Source organism: Cajanus cajan, chromosome 8 (genome assembly GCF_000230855.2).
Source record: "Cajanus cajan strain Asha chromosome 8, NIPB_CcT2T_4, whole genome shotgun sequence".
Taxonomy (NCBI): domain Eukaryota; kingdom Viridiplantae; phylum Streptophyta; class Magnoliopsida; order Fabales; family Fabaceae; genus Cajanus; species Cajanus cajan.
The window spans coordinates 22,862,999-22,879,728 of NC_138524.1; positions in this window are offsets into that span (position 1 = coordinate 22,862,999).

Here is a 16,730-nt window from a genome sequence, read left to right on the forward strand (position 1 = left end):
TGTCGCACACACCTCCACATAAAAATGATGTGGGTTTATTATCATTAAGATGATTTTAACCTCATTCATGTTTATTCAAACAGGGTTAAAAATAATGTGGTTTAGAATTTTATTATAAGCAAGAAAAGAAGCAATGAAGAATGATTTTATTATAATCATAGCGGAAACATGTGTTCTTATTTCATCACTGGTATGGGTCCTAATGTTGACCTCTTTTATCTTTCGGCCATGCCCCAAATTTATAGTCTCCAATTTCTCTTGACGAGCTTCTTGATCTAGCAATCTTTGCAGATCCAGAGAAATGGTTTCCTCATCACTGTCCAACTCAACCCTTTCACCTTCGGATCCCGGTCAGAGCGAACAATTACAGACATAATTATTTTATTGGTTCTGTTTAGGTTTAGAATTATTAATGTTAATGAGGAAAGAGAGAAAAGAACAAAAAAGAGAGTAATGTGAAAAATGCCTCTTTATTGATATTTTAAAAAACTGTAAAACCCTTATTTACATGAAAAGGTTCTCATGATCTCGGGTACTGATCATGAGTCCCTTAAAAGAAAAGAAAAATATGAAGGGGCCCTATTGTGGCTTGCCATTCTCTACTCCTGCTTTGGTAGAGGATTCTTGCTCACGTCGGGCGCTGTCGAATCGAAGGTGACCCACCCGGCATCAATAAGGTTTTGGACCTTGTATTTGAGAGCTAGGCATCTCTCTGTTGAATGCCCTGGTGCCCCCGAATGGTATAAACATTTGTCTTGTGGCTTGTACCAATCGGGGTAAGGTGGGTTGATCTTCCTTGGTGGAACATGAGCTAGAAGTTTGGCTTCTACTAGCTTCGGAAGGAGATCGCTATAAGTGGTCGGAAGTTTATCAAACTTCTTCACAGGGATGAATTGCGATCTTCCTGACTTCGAAGTGGAAGAAGCCGAGGATATGGTTATAGCATTGACTCCTCCCTCATTCTTCTTCCTGAAGGTCTTCTTAGCCTCGAATGGTTGGGAAGGCTTAGCTAGCTTCCCACTTTTCAATCCTTGTTCCACCCTTTCCCCAATGGTGATGATGTCCGAGAAGAGTGTCGTTGTGTTCCCTATCATTTTATCGTAATAGGGACCAGTCAACGAGTTGATGAATATGGACACCGTCTCCTTATCTGACAGCGGGGGCTCTATCTGTGCCGCCAACTCCCTCCAACGTTGGGCGTACGCCTTGAAAGATTCATCATTATTCTTGCTCAAGGCTTGAAGATCTGACCTATCGGGTGTTAGGTCGATGTTGTATTTGTAGCGCTTGAGAAAGGCGTCAGCCAACTGCCTCCATGTGTGTACTAGATTTCCATCTAGCTGCATATACCAGTTGAGCGCGGTATCAGCCAAGCTCTCTTGGAAGCAGTGGATCAAGAGCTTTTCGTTTGTGGCATATGCAGCCATCTTTCGGCAGTACATGGTGAGATGACTCTTGGGGCAAGTCGATCCCACGTATCTCGGGAAATCTGGCACTTTAAATTTGGGAGGGAATTGAATATCCCTCACTAAACACATGTCGGCGGCATCTTTGACATCAAAATCATGCCCCTCCATAGCCCTCAACCGATCCTCTAGGGCGTGGAATTGTTCTTTTGAAACCTCGGGCTCTTTAATCATAATTCCAGCCCCAAGAGGTATGGCATGTGGAGGATCTTCTTCATGCTCCTCCTCCTCTCCCTCATGATGGGACCCATGGTCACTGTGATGAGATCCATGAATGTTATGGCGACGCATGAGTTCCAACATTTGCGCCATCTGCTCTTTGAGCTGTGAAAGCTCGGTCGTGAGCTTCTTGTTTTGTTCCTCTAGCGCTTCCATTTTTTTGATTTTCTTTGCGCGTGTGAGGACAGAGAGATGACCAGCCACTTTCTAAAATGAATTTTTTAACCTAATTAGTTTATTCATGAATACGCTCTTGACATGAGCTTGATAACCTTTCATCTTTGAGGTGCTGCCTTTTTAAGATGAAAGTTTATCACCCTCCCTAGACTATTATCTCTCCACAACGGAGAATCTCAATAGTCACGGGTCTCTTTTACTCACATCGAGAGGGTATTAGTGAACCTATAAATGATGATGAGGATGCATGAGGTATTATTGATAATGATGCCTATGCTCCTTACTTTTATTATATTTTCACACATTGGTTTTTCCTCTCATGTCATGACATTTTCATGCATGGGGATTATTCTTAGACCTTATCACGAGGTTTATTATTAATGCACAAACAATTGCACATAAGCATTTACACAAACAATTCACTCATCCACGAACAGTCACGAGCGAATCACGAGGTAGGGGTCTCCTGCAGAAAAGTGCATATTCAAGGAGGATCTAACTGTTCTCACTTGGTCAAAGGCCCCCAAGGTGCCCCCATTATAGGGACCCAATTCCTCTCGTCGTGGGTCGATGGAAAGTTCCAACGCACCGTCGGACTTAAGTTCATGGTTATCACCTTGAGTGATGCTTTCCGACAACGGTCTACGGGCACCTATAGACCCATTCGACAACCGGCCGTACTAACATCCACTCCCTATGGTTAATCACTCATGCCCCCGGGTATAGAGGGAACTGTTGTGTGCAAAGGTTTGTGTGCAGTTTTTATTTCAAACAATTGCGTAAATTTAAAAATACAACAGTTATTAAAGCCAAATAGATAAACATGTTATCATACAAGTGAGGGGTAATGAAGTAATTTTAACTATTATTTGTTAAAAATAATCTGTCACTAAATGGGACTGACTCTCGAAGCTTCCCCAGTGAAGTCGCCATCTGTCGCCACCGGCCCGAAACGGGCTTTCGGCATTCGCGAAGGATGGTTGGACTCGTTTATTTGTTTAAAAATAGTGGATTGCTAGAATGACTTATTCTCAAACTGAGACCTCGTCAAACGAGCAATTTTATTAAAAGGCTCACTAATCCATATTAATCCCAAGCGGGACCCTCCATGGATTAGTGGTTTTCGCAAAAGGAGGGGTTCGTGGAGTCGCCACCAATGTTTTACTCAAAACATTGGAAAAAGGGATAAGGCAATTGATTTAAAAATCAACTTTGGCCACTACAACCAGAGTTGGGTAAGGGAGTCGGTTACGCGTGGGGAAGGTGTTAGCACCCCACAGCGCCCCTTTCGGGTTCCCTATGACAGATTATTTTCTAAAATAACAGCGTAAAATCACTAAATTACCCCTATTTATTCTAAGCAATTATAAATTGACTATCTACATGATGACAGTTTAAATATGCACACAGAAAGCAGTAAAAGGAAGGACTTTAAGAAGAAACCTTTGAAGCGTGCTTTTATAAAAAATGAACTGGGAAGCGTTTTGGCGTTCCCTCGCTCTACAAGCCCGCTCCTTGCTCTCCTAGAACAAAATTTTAACTAAGGGAATCAAAAAGATTTCCCCTCGACTAGGTTCGATCCTCAAGCAAAATGGCTCGGGGCTCAAGAACTTCGTCGGATCAACTCTCCGAGTGATTTCTAGGGCAGAACACTGCTCAAAAACCCCAGAATACTCAAGGAGAGGGTTGAAACTATGTTCAAAAGTGTGGAATGACGTCCAATTGACGTCATATTTATAGGGAATAGGCGCAATACGGCCTACAGGGGCAATACGGCCGTATTGGAATTTTTGAACTTCAATACGGTCGTATTGAAGTTCAATACGGTCGTATTGAAGTTCAGAAATTTCAATACGCCCGTATTGAGTTCGCCGCGGTCGTATTGAAGTGTCAATACGGTCGTACTGACTTCAGTATGGCCGTATTGAAGCTTCAATACGGCCGTATTGAGTTCAGTACGGCCGTATTGGGCTTTTTCCCTCCACTTCTTTATTTTGAGCTATTCTAAGACCTCTGGACCTACAGAGAACCCTCCTAGGGCCTTCGAGGAGTCCTTCTGGCTGATTATCCTTCAGTCTTCGAGAGTCTTCAAGCTTTATTTCCGACCCGGACAATTTTAGGGGTCTACAGTGGGATAAGTCTAAATTTGTGCTCTCTGAATTCTTCATGGGAACTCATTATATTGGTGTGGTTGGTTATTTGGTAGGTGAAAGTCAGAAGGTGTCAGTGGTGAATGTGTATGCTCCGTGTGATCTAGAAGGCAAGAAATGATGCTGGTGTGAGTTAATTCAGGTGATCGAGGCTAGAGGGGGGGATCGGTGGTGTGTGGTGGGAGATTTTAATGCCATAAGATGTGAGGAGGAGAGGAAAGGGGTTCGGGGTTTCGATAGAAGGGAGGAGATGCGGTTATTCTCAAATTTTGTCAATTCATTAGGATTGCTAGATCTACAAATGTTTGGGAGACAATTTACTTGGTTTAGAAATGATGGCAAAACTATGAGTAGATTGGACCGGTATCTTGTTTCTGTGGATTTTGCATCGTCATGAGAAGGGTTGGAACAATGGGGGCTTCCTAGAGGCATGTCAGATCACTGTCCTGTGTTACTTAAGACAGGTGTATCAGAGTGGGGACCTAAGCCGTTTAGAGTCCTAAACTGTTGGTTCGACGACATTCAATTTAAGCCTTTTGTGGAAGATGCTTGGGGAAGAATGGAGATTAGGGGGAAGAAGTGTTTTGTGTTGAAGGAAAAATTGAAAGAGTTAAAAAAGCGTTTAAAAATATAGAATAAGGTGGAGTTTGGGGATATTAACAAGAATATTGAATTGCTACATGAGGAAATTCACAATCTTGATTCAAAGGAAGAAGAGACAGGTTTAGAGGAGGAAGAATTGTCCCACCTAAATCATAAAAAGGGGGAATTACGAAAATGGGTAGGCCATCAATGCTCTATTTTGCACCAAAAATCGAGGGTGCAGTGGCTTCGGGAAGGGGATGTTAATTCGAAATATTTTCATCGGTCTATTGCATGGCGTAGGCAAAGCAATGAAATTCAATGTCTAGATTTTGATGGGGAACTAGTGGAAGAAAAAACTCATATGCATCGAAAGGTGAAGGATTTTTTTGAAAGTCATTTTTGGGAATCAAATAAGCGAGGTCGAGGTTGGGGAAGTGGCGGTTTTCTTCATTGTCGGAAGGGGAGAGGTTTTTTTTGGAAACACCTTTTTCAGAGACAGAGATTAAGGAAGCAGTATGGAGTTGCGATGGTAACAAATGCCCAGGTCCGGACAGTTTTAATTTACGTTTTATCAAGGAATTTTGGGATACTCTAAAAGAGGATTTTGTGGGGTTTTTTGATGAATTTTTCGTTAATGGTAAGATGGTTTAAGGAGTCAACAACTCTTTCATTACTTTGATTCCAAAAAATGACAATCCCCAGGGTTTAGGTGATTACCACCCAATATCCTTGATTGGTTGTGTTTATAAGGTTCTTACCAAGGTTTTGGCCAATAGGATGAGCAGAGTGATGCCAACTATAATTTCTGGATCCCAGTCAGCTTTTGTGAAAGGTAGGCAAATTTTGGATGGGGTTCTAATAGCAAACTAGGTAGTGGAAGAGGCTCGGCAGTTGAGAAGAGCCTTGGTGTGTTTTAAGGTGGACTTCGAGAAGGCCTACGACTCGGTAAATTGGGAGTATCTTTGGGATTAATGGGGAAGATGGGTTTTGGACCTAGATGGGTGAGTTGGATGCGAGAATGTGTGTGTTCGAAAAAATCGTCTGTTCTGATCAATGGTAGCCCAACTGAGGAATTCAATGTAGGAAGAGGATTAAGACAAGGGGACCCACTTTCTCCTTTTTATTCTTGATTGCTGCAGAAGGGCTTAATCAAATGGTCCAGTTGGCGGTCTCTTTGGATTTGTGGAAGGGTTTCATAGTAGGCAAGGACAAGATTCAGATTTCCCATCTTCAATTTGCAGATGATACGTTGCTGCTGACTCAAGGGGATAGGAGGTCTTTAGAAACTATTAAGGCAATATTACAAAATTTTGAATTAGTATCGGGCCTTAAGGTGAATTTCAGCAAGAGTAATTTGATAGGTATGAATATGCCGGATTAGTGGTTAGAGCAAGGGGCGAACTTGTTGAATTGTAGATGAGGAGCTTTTCCTTTTAAATATCTAGGGCTTCCCGTTGGAGATCATCCTAGAGGAGCTATGTGGCAGGTGATAGTGGAGGTGGTTCAAAGAAGGTTGGCTTTGTGGGAGAACAAGTACATTTCCCTAGCTGGCAGATTGATACTTCTAAAATCGGTTTTGTCAGCCTTGCCTACCTATTTCTTATCCTTTTACAAAGCGCCGATGGGTATTCTCTCCAGAATAGAGTCGATCTTTAAAAGTTTCCTATGGGGGGAAAGAAAAACCATAGGAAAATTCACTGGTTGTCTTGGGAAAGGGTGTGTAGAAGTAAGGAGGAAGGGGGTCTTGGTTTTACGTAAATTTAATTTGGCCTTGCTAGGCAAGTGGAAATGGAGGATGCTAACAGAACCTGATAGTCAATGGGTGAGAGTGCTCAATTCAAAATATGCAAAGGAAGACGATTCATGGGTAGTGGAAGGTCGGACTTGCTCCAAATGGTGGGTGGATATGCAGTCAGTTGTGGATGCGGTTCACGGATGCTCTGGATGGTGGAATCAACATGTCCGCCATGTCTTGGGAAACGGAAAGCAGACTCGGTTTTGGCATGACAGGTGGATCGGTGAAACTTGTTTTTGTGATGAGTTTAGTCGCCTTTATGGAATCTCGTTAAACAAAAATGACTCAGTAGAAGAAATGTATGGGGGTGGTTCAAAGTGGCAGTGGAGTTGGAGGCGCCCACTTTTTGCATGGGAAGAGGAAAAGTTGGTTGAGTTGGCTAAAAGGTCAGGGAAATATTTGGTGGCATCTGCTTATAAGATTTTAGCAAAGTCAAACCATGTTCAAGTGGAAACTTTTTATGATACGATATGGGCCAAAGGTATCCCTCCTAAGGTTCAAGTTTTAGTGTGGCGGTTGGAAGCGGATAGGTTACCTACCCAGGATAACCTCCTTTTGAGAGGGGTTAATCTGGAAGGAAAAAATGGTTGTGATTTTTGCGAAGAGGGCTTGGAGTCCAGCAAGCATTTGTTCCTCTTGTGTCCAAAGGCTTATGCTGTTTGGGTCAGATTATACGCTTGTTGGGAAGTGTCAGGGGTGCTTATCAACAAACTTAAGAGTTTTTGTCATCAATATATGGGATTGGTGAGTGGCAGTAAGGGTATTAAGCGAGTTTGGTCCTTTGTTTGGTTTGCAAGTATATGGCAGTTACGGAAGGCTCGAAATGAGAACATTTTCAAAAAGAAACTCTTTAAGGTGGAAGAGATCGTGTTCATGGAACAGTTGAGATCGTGGGAGTGGTGTACGACTGCTAGAATGGTGTCTTCTTCTTTTCCAGAATGGTTGATGAACCCCTTGTCCTGTGCAAGTGTCCCTTAAATTTGTTTTTTTTCTTATTTTTGGGTCATCTTGTTTTTAATTATGACTTGCACTTCTTGTGCACAATTTTCTTGGGATTAATAAATTCTTGGCTTATAAAAAAAAAGATAACTTAAACATAATTATTAATAATAAAATACATTTCATAAAAATAACTCTTGCTCCACTAATTAAACAAAATATAATTACAAATCGTGTCACATAATTGAAATAGAGCTTATATAACTAATTAAATAATATCCAAAATACTAAAATAAATACATTAAACGTGAAAATAATTTCTAAAATACTATTTATTATAAGATGAAATTCGGAGTGTTATAGAGGACGAAGCCTTATCACCAACATCCTCAATTCATGCTGAAGATCACCTACAACATTATACAAAAAGAACAATACAAAACAAAAGGAGTGAAAAATATTTCACTCTACCTCACAACGCCAAACATAAACAAGACATATATCAACATAACATAAATATATCGATCATATAATATATTCGATTCATTCATAATATAACACCTAAATATCACATAACATTAAGATGCATTATGCAATGGACACATATTAAATGTTATCATGCTTGTTAAACCAATCAAAATATTACATATCACACTTGTGCATTACCACTATCAATAGATGTAGAGTAATTTAGGAGTACATGCTGGGTCACACTTTCTACGCACTCTCACTAGAAAAACAAACTAGGATCTCGTCGGGATATTCAATTTTTAACCCTTATTTTGACATACAACAAATTTTTCTTAATTACTTCCCATTTGGATAGAAATTTTTGGAAAAAAAAATCTACTTCAAACGTCAACAACTTTCTATAATAAGATTATTAATAAGATTTTAACCCTTATTTTGGATCAACAAAAATTTTCCTATTAATTTCTCATTTGACCAAAACTTTTCGGAGAAAAATTACTCCAAATATTAACTTTATATAATAAGACATCAGCATTATTATCCACACCTTATTATTAAGCACAATTTTATATATAAAATAAAAAATAATATATTATATAAAACAAAAATTACATATATTTATATCTTATTAATAAAAAAATCAAATATAATTTAAATCAACCATTATTTATAATTAATTTTGTAACGAAATTAATCTTATTCATAATTAGTTTCTAGTCCTCGTTAGGACGGAAAATTTTGATAGAAAAATTATTTCAAACGTAAAGAATTTTCTATAATAAGATATCAATATTATTTATCCATATCTTATCATTAGACATATTTAATTATATTAAATAAAGGAAATATATTATATATAATAAAAACTATTTATATATATATATATATATATATATATTTTACAAAATCATGTATAATTTAAATCAACCATTCTTAGCAGTTAATTTTATAATAAAATTAATCTTATTAATAATCAAATTTTAACAATTTTGAGGCAATAAAAATTTCCTTGATTATTTTCCATTTGAACGAAATTTTTGGGTAGAAAGTTACTCTAATTATTAATAATTTTAGAATAAGATAAGAAATATATATATATATATATATTTATGTCTAATTAATAAAAAAAATATGTATAATTTAAATCAATCATTATTTGTAATTAATTTTATAATAAAATTAATCTTATTAATAATTATTTTTTAATTCTTATTTTGAAGCAATAAAAATTTCTGATTATTTCTCATTCACATGAATTTTTTTTGGAGATATAGTATTCCAAATTTTAACAAATTTGTATAATAAGATAAATTTCAAGAAGCACTAGGTCAGACCAGTGGTAGAAGGATTGAGCTAATATACACAAGGTTTTAACTACAAATCCTAGCATTGTCATTGTAATTTTGATAGATTAAAAAAAGATAAATATCAATATTATAAATTACTGAAAAGATTCCAATATATATTAACATAATAAGCTTAACTTTATATATATATATATATATATATATATATATATATATATATATATATATATATATACTTTTGGTGTTTTAAATTATGCTTTCTTGAATATTTATTTAAAGAATAAAAAATGTCACAATGTTTAAATTGAATGCTAGCGATAATATGTTATATATGTAGCATTGTAGATCACTACACTACAACAAAATTTGTTATTAATAACAATTATTTAATGACAATAATTTAATTGCCGCCATATATAAAAATATTAATGGCTAATATATAATAGTCACTAAAAATGTATTTATATTACACTAAAGTACTATTAGCGACAATTATTTATTAGAAAAAACTTAAGTCCCACATCGATTAGAGATAAGATAATTAAACAGTATATAAGTGAGTAATAACTATCACCTTACAGGTTCATTTCAACTTTCACCTTATAAATCTCACATCTCTTAAGAGACAAGACAATTAAAAAATAAATTAAAAATATATAAATAAAAGACAACTCTCATCTTACAAATCCCACATCGAGTAGAGATAAAAAAGTATATAAGTTATGAATTTAGAAAAGGAAATTATAGGAATAAATTATTTAAAGTAAAAGAGATAAATGAAAAAAAAAATAACTTTTAATAGCCTTTAAAATGGCTACTAGAATTGCCACTAAAAAAAATAAGTTTTTCCGACAATTTAGTAGATTTTTACCGGCATTTTATATAAATGTCGGTAATAGTATTAGCGACACTGGATACACTAGCCATTATTTAAATGCTGATAAAAAAGTAATGATCATTTATATGACCGCTAAATAATAAATTAATTGCCACAAAAAACTAATTTTAGTGTAGTGCTAGTTCAATGGAAGGGTGTTCAAAACCAAAATCAATTCAAAAAAAAATCGTAAATCGACTCAAAAATTGAAAAATATAGAATTATAAATTAGCAGTTTTGTTTGGATTTTAAATTTCTAAAAATTGAATAGTTTGATTCGATTTTTAGATTGGAATGTGAAACCGTTCCAAACTAAATTAAACTGCACTTATTTGTAAACATATATATGTTTCATAATATATGTATATAAAATTGACACATAACATAAAAGCTATTTTATAAAATTATAGGTTACCAAAATGTGTTTTTCTCTACAAATATATGTTATAATATTATTAAAAGATATTTTATAAAATTTTAAGTTGTTAAACTAATTTTAGAATAAAAATTTATAAACTCTTTACAACATTTGAAAAAAAAATTAAGTGACAAACTATATATATGAAAAAAAGATATTTAATATAATAATTAAAATTATATTAAAGAAATGCTTTTACTAAAATAATAAGAATTAGTGTTAAATTAAGTGACCAAAATATTTTCATGTTTGTATATTCTTAGTTTGATTTTTTGATGTATCATCTTAAACATTTAATATAATATTATAAATTTTTAGTAAATTTTTAAATAACAAAAAATCAAATTAAATCAAATAAAAAAATTAATTTAATTTAATTCATATTTCATGATTCATTAATTCAAATCAAACTACATTAAATCATAATCAATTTTCATATTTCATTCAAATGACTTTTATAACAAAAACCAAACCAAACCACATCGTGAATATCACTATTTCAATCTCGGATTGTAGAAAGGTAATACAGAGATAACATGAACACATTGGTAAATCACATAAAGTCTTCACTTTAAAGTGCTAAAAAAAATGTGTCTACTTGTTAATAATATATTTAAAAAAATTAACAATTGTTAATAAAAATCACCTAAAAATTATATTAGTTCCAATCAATAATTTTTTTAAAGGCTCCTAATCTCTTTCCTTAATTTATGTGTACTTTTTTTCACTACTACAGTTTTATTTTCTCCTTGGTTATACTTATAAAGACACCCTATGTGAGATCCTTTCCCTCTCTCTTCTTCCTTCACTTTCACTTTCTCTTCACTCTCTCATTCCCTACTCACTCTCTTCTTGCCTTTGCTTGCCTTGGTCCCAAATTTTCTGGACTCTTTAGGTGTGTAGGTGCTGAGTAGGTGTTTGATTCTTGCTGAGCCGTGCGGAGCTTTCTCAAGCTTCTCCTTCTTCTCCATTTCTTCTTCGTTCAAGCTTGTCTTCTTCCCAGAGCTCGGATTCTTCACCGAGGTAAGGGAAGCTAGGATTCTTTGCTAGGTTGTGGTTGAGAATGAGTTAGAAACTCATTGGTTGCTTGTTGATGGATGATCGTTGGCTGAGATGGGTGAAATTTTCGTTTTTGGGGTTTGGGTGAACTTTGGGGATTATTCATTGTTTGTGGTTGCATGTGTAAAAAGATGGTATTTTTGAGCTGTTTGGTGAAAATGTGGCATTTTCGCTGCTTTGCATGTGCTGGAAATGTTGTTTTGCAGGTTTTGGGAAAGATTTTTGAACTTGGAGAGTTGCTGATGGGTAGCACGCTGGGCGCAGTTCGTGGCGCCGGGCATGTTACCATCAGAGGGATCCATTAGTCGAGCCTGCCGGGCGCAAGGTTGTGTGCGCCAGGCGAGCCTGAAGATGAGTGCCCCTGGATGGTTGACGCCGGGCGTGGTTGGACCACGCTGGGCGCGTTATCAGTCAGTGACCACTTTGTTATGATTCTGGTGTGGTGTCGGGCGTGACTTCGTCTCGCCGAGCGTGGAGACTCCTTGGGAGTCTCTACCAGTGGTGGCGCCAGGCGCAATTTGTATTGTGCCGGGCGTGAGACCTTGGGGAGTTCTCTGTCTAACCTGCGCCAAGTGCGAGATTGGCATGCCGGGCGTGTGAGACCTATTGGGGTCTCTGCCTCCTAGCACGCCGGGTGCAATAGGAAATGCACCGGGCGCGTTTGAGCCCTGATGCTCTCTGGCCACGCAGGGCGCAACCATGAGTGTGCCGGGCGCGGATGTGATGTTTAATTATATGTTATTATATGCTGATAGATGTGGAGAAATGTTGATAAACGTTGATTTATGTTGAGCTGAGCTGTTATTAATGAATATTGTTGAGCTAAATGATAATATTGTTGTGTTGTGAATTGTTAAATGCTGAATTATGATGTATAAGTTGTGTTGTATGTTGTTATTTCTATATCTTGTGTTGTGCTACATGCTGATATAAACTGTTATAGGCCGTAAGGCTGAACTGTTGTAGGAGATCTCCGAGTTGATATGCGTGACGATGCATTGTGTGTTTACTGCTGTTATTGCTAAATGATGTGAGATGTATGCTGTGAAATATTATATGTTGTGGTTGCTAAACTGGTTGATATGTTGTTAGCTGTAGCTGATTATAATTCTTGTAATTATATGTGTATATGTTGATTCTTTTCACTAGCTTACCCTTTTTTTTCCATGTGGTTTGCACTGCGATGATCATACGTTGTGTGGGAGCAGAACAGGGATAGGCTGGTCTTGAGGCAGGTCTGCAACTGGCAGATGAAGTGGATTTTGATGTTTTGTTGTTTTAGCCACTAGTTTGGCTATTTTAGATGTAAATTGTTTACTATGATTTTTAAGCCACAGGCTAGACCTTGTGTATATATTTTAGCTACTTGTGTATATATGCATGTTCTTGTCTGTGTGGTGCTGTGATGGTTGTGAGCTGTATGTGACAGCTAGGCGGGTCGTTACACTTTAGTGATATCAGAACAGTTTGAGTCTAGTGGACACTCTGTGGGGGCGGTTCCTTCAGGCTTTTGTTGTGCTGAGCTCTATGTTGTGTTGCTTTGTTGTGCTGATTTCTTTGTTGATTGTTGTGCTGATTATTGTTGTTTGGTTTAGTTATTGTATACTGAAGGTGCTGTTACTTTTGTAGACAATGACTAGAACCAATGAGCAGATAGCCCGTCACATGGAGATGATGGCTATGGCTATGCAGCAGCAAAATGCTTATTTTGCTAGGATGGACACTGATAGAGTTGCAGTTGGTGTAGCAAGGCTCGTTGGGTCGTAGGAGAGTCGGGATCTAGCTGAGTTCCAAAAATGCCATCCTCCACAGTTAAAGGGAGATGCAGACCCAGAGGTAGCTAACTGCTGGATCTGTGACCTGGAGAAGATCTTTGCTGTGTTAGAATGTTCTCAGGAGAGGAGGCTGGCATATGTTGTATACATGCTGGTTGGGGAGGTTGAGCATTGGTGGAGAGGTACCCATCACATGCTGACTGTTAGAGGAGTTGCTGTTGACTGGGAGTGCTTCAAGAGGGTGTTTTCAGAGAAGTACTTCCTAGAGAGCGTGAGGCACGCTAAAGAGGCCGAGTTCATGCGGTTGCACCAGGGAGGGATGTCAGTATCTGAGTATGCGATGAGATTCGAGCACCTGGCTCGTTTCTACTCGCAAGCTATATCTGAAGCCTGGAAATGCAGGAAGTTTGCTGAGGGTCTAAAGCAAGAGCTGAAGAGGGTGGTGGTGCCTATGGCCATCACTGAGTTTCTGGCCTTAGTGGAGAAGGCGAAAGTTGTTGAGCGGTTGGAAGGTGGCAACCTTGTGACTAAGACTACTAAGGGACCAGCTGGGTCCAAGAGAGGAGGAAATCAGAAGAAGCCGTATGATAGGCCCCAACCACAGCAAGGGGGTCCTATCATAAGGCAACCTGCTGATGCTGCTAGAGGAGGGAGACAGGGTGGAGGTTCCACTCTTAGATGTTATAGGTGTGCTGGACCCCATTTTGTCAAGGATTGTCCATACATGGAGAGCCGGTGTTTCAGGTGCCATAAGATGGGTCATGAGTCAACTAACTGTCCCGTTAGAAATAGACCGGAGAGGGATGCTTAGAGGGGTGATGCTCAGAGAAGCGATGCTTAAAGGGGTGACAGACCTACTACTATTGGCAGAGTATTCGCTTTGACTAGGGCTGAAGCTTGTACTTCCTCAGATCTTGTGAAGGGGAAGGGCAAAGCTGCTGGTAAGGATGTGATGATCTTTTTTGACTCTAGAGCTTCTCATTCATTTATTTCTTATGCTTGTGCTGCTATGCTAGGTGTGCCGGTGTGTGACTTGGGGTTGAGACTGCTAGTGTCGACTCTTACTTTTGCTTCGGTAGTTGCTTCTAAGCTGTCTGCTGGCTGTCCTATTGTTGTGAATGAGAAGAGGTATAAGGTGAACTTGATTTGTTTGCCTTTGGTGGATATTGACATAATCTTAAGGATGGATTGGTTGTTTGCCAATCGCATCCTTATAGATTGTGCCAATAGGAGGTTGCTCTTTCCTCAAGTGGAGGATGAGCTGTTGATTTCAGTTGGCCAAGCTGAATCATTATTGAGAGATGGAGCAGAGTGTTAGGGTCATAGCTGATATTGATGTGGTGCAGGATTTTGCTGAGGTGTTCCTAGATGAGGTGCCTGGGTTTCCTCCTATTAAGGAGATGGAGTTTAGCATTGACTTGGTTCCAGGTGCGGGGCTAGTGTCGGTGACTCCCTATAAGATGGCCCCAGCTGAGCTGGTTGAGTTGAAAGGTCAGTTGGAAGACTTGTTGGAAAAATAGTTGGCGCGGCCAAGTGTATCACAGTGGGGTGCTCCCGTGTTATTGGTGAAGAAGAAAGATGGAGGTAGTCGACTGTGTGTTGATTACCGACAGTTGAACAAGTTGACCATTAAGAACAAATATCCACTTCCCCGGATAGATGACTTAATGGATCAACTGAGGGGAGCATCGGTATTTTCCAAGACTGACTTGAGGTCAGTTATCACTAGATCAGGGTGAAGGAGGGTGACATACTGAAGACTACTTTCAAGACTAGGTATGGTCACTATGAGTGTGTTGTGATGCCGTTTGGTGTGACCAACGCCCCAGCAGTGTTCATGGATTACATGAACAGGATCTTCCGGCCCTTCTTGGATAAATTTGTGGTGGTGTTTATTGACGACATCCTGATTTATTCAAGGACCCCGGAGGAGCATGGAGAGCACTTGAGGTTGGTGCTAGAGATTTTAAAGGCGAAGTAGCTATACGATAAGCTTTCAAAGTGTGAGTTCTGGTTGGATGAAGTGAAGTTCTTGGAACATGTGATCTCAGTTGAGGGGATTGTTGTTAATCTGGCTAAGGTAGAGTTGGTGTTGCAGTGGGAACGTGCAAGAACTGTCACTGATATTCAGAGTTTTGTGGGTCTAGCGGGTTACTATCGAAGGTTCATTGAGGGATTCTCCAAGATAGTAGCGCCTCTAACCCAGTTGACAAGGAAGGAGCAGCCATTCATTTGGACAGATGCCTGTGAGCGGAGTTTTTATGAGCTGAAGAGGAGGTTGACTACTTCTCCTGTGCTTGTGTTGCCCGACTCTGGTGAACATTTTGATGTGTATTGTGATGCGTCTCACTAGGGTCTGGGGTGTGTACTGATGCAAAACAGGAAAGTGGTGGCATATGCTTCAAGGAAACTGAAGAACCATGAGAGAAATTATCCTACTCATGACTTGGAGTTAGCAGCAGTTGTGTTTGCCTTGAAGATATGGAGACATTATCTGTATGGTGCTCGTTTCAGCGTCTTCAGTGATCACAAGAGTCTGAAGTACCTGTTTGATCATAAGAGACGGTGGATGGAGTTTCTGAAGGATTATGATTTCCAATTGATGTATCATCCTGGGAAGGTCAATGTTGTGGTGGATGCGCTGAGTAGGAAATCCATTCACATGTCTGGTATGATGGTGAAGGAGCTGGAGCTGGTAGAGGAGTTTAGAGATTTGAATCTCTGTGTAGTGTTAGTTCAAGATCACATTAGTTGTGGGATGATTACCATAACTAGTGAGTTCTTGAGGTAGGTTGGACAGAAACAGTTACAAGATGTTGAGCTGGTGAAACTTCTTGGTTTGCTAGGTACCGAGTAGGCTGTTGGTTTTGAGCTAGGCGGAGATGGGATCTTGAGGTTCAATGGCAGAATTTGTCTACCTCATGATGTTGAACTGAAGACAGCTGTGTTGGAGGAAGGCCACAAGAGCAGACTTAGCATACATCCTGGTATGACTAAGATGTACCAAGACCTCAAGAAAACTTTCTGGTGGTCTGGTATGAAGAGGGACATAGCTGAATATGTGGCGGCCTATCAGACTTGTCAGAAGGCGAAGGTGGAGCATCAAAAGTCGAGTGGTTTGATGTAGCAGATGGAGATTCCGGAATGGAAGTGGGATAGTATCACTATGGACTTCATTGTGGGGTTGCCTAGGTCGGCTAGGAATAGTGATGCTATTTGGGTGATTGTTGATCGGTTGACCAAGTGTGCCCATTTCTTGCCTGTCAATATCAAGTGGTCCTTGGAAAAGCTAACACAGTTGTATGTGAGGGAAATAGTACAGTTACACGGGGTGCCTTCCAGTATTATTTCAGACAGAGATTCGAGGTTCACTTCCAGATTTTGGCAGAGTCTACATCAAGCCTTAGGCACGAAGCTCAAGCTGAGTTTTGCTTATCATCCGCAGATGGATGGTCAGTCAGAGAGGACATTCCAGTCCTTGGAAGATCTGCT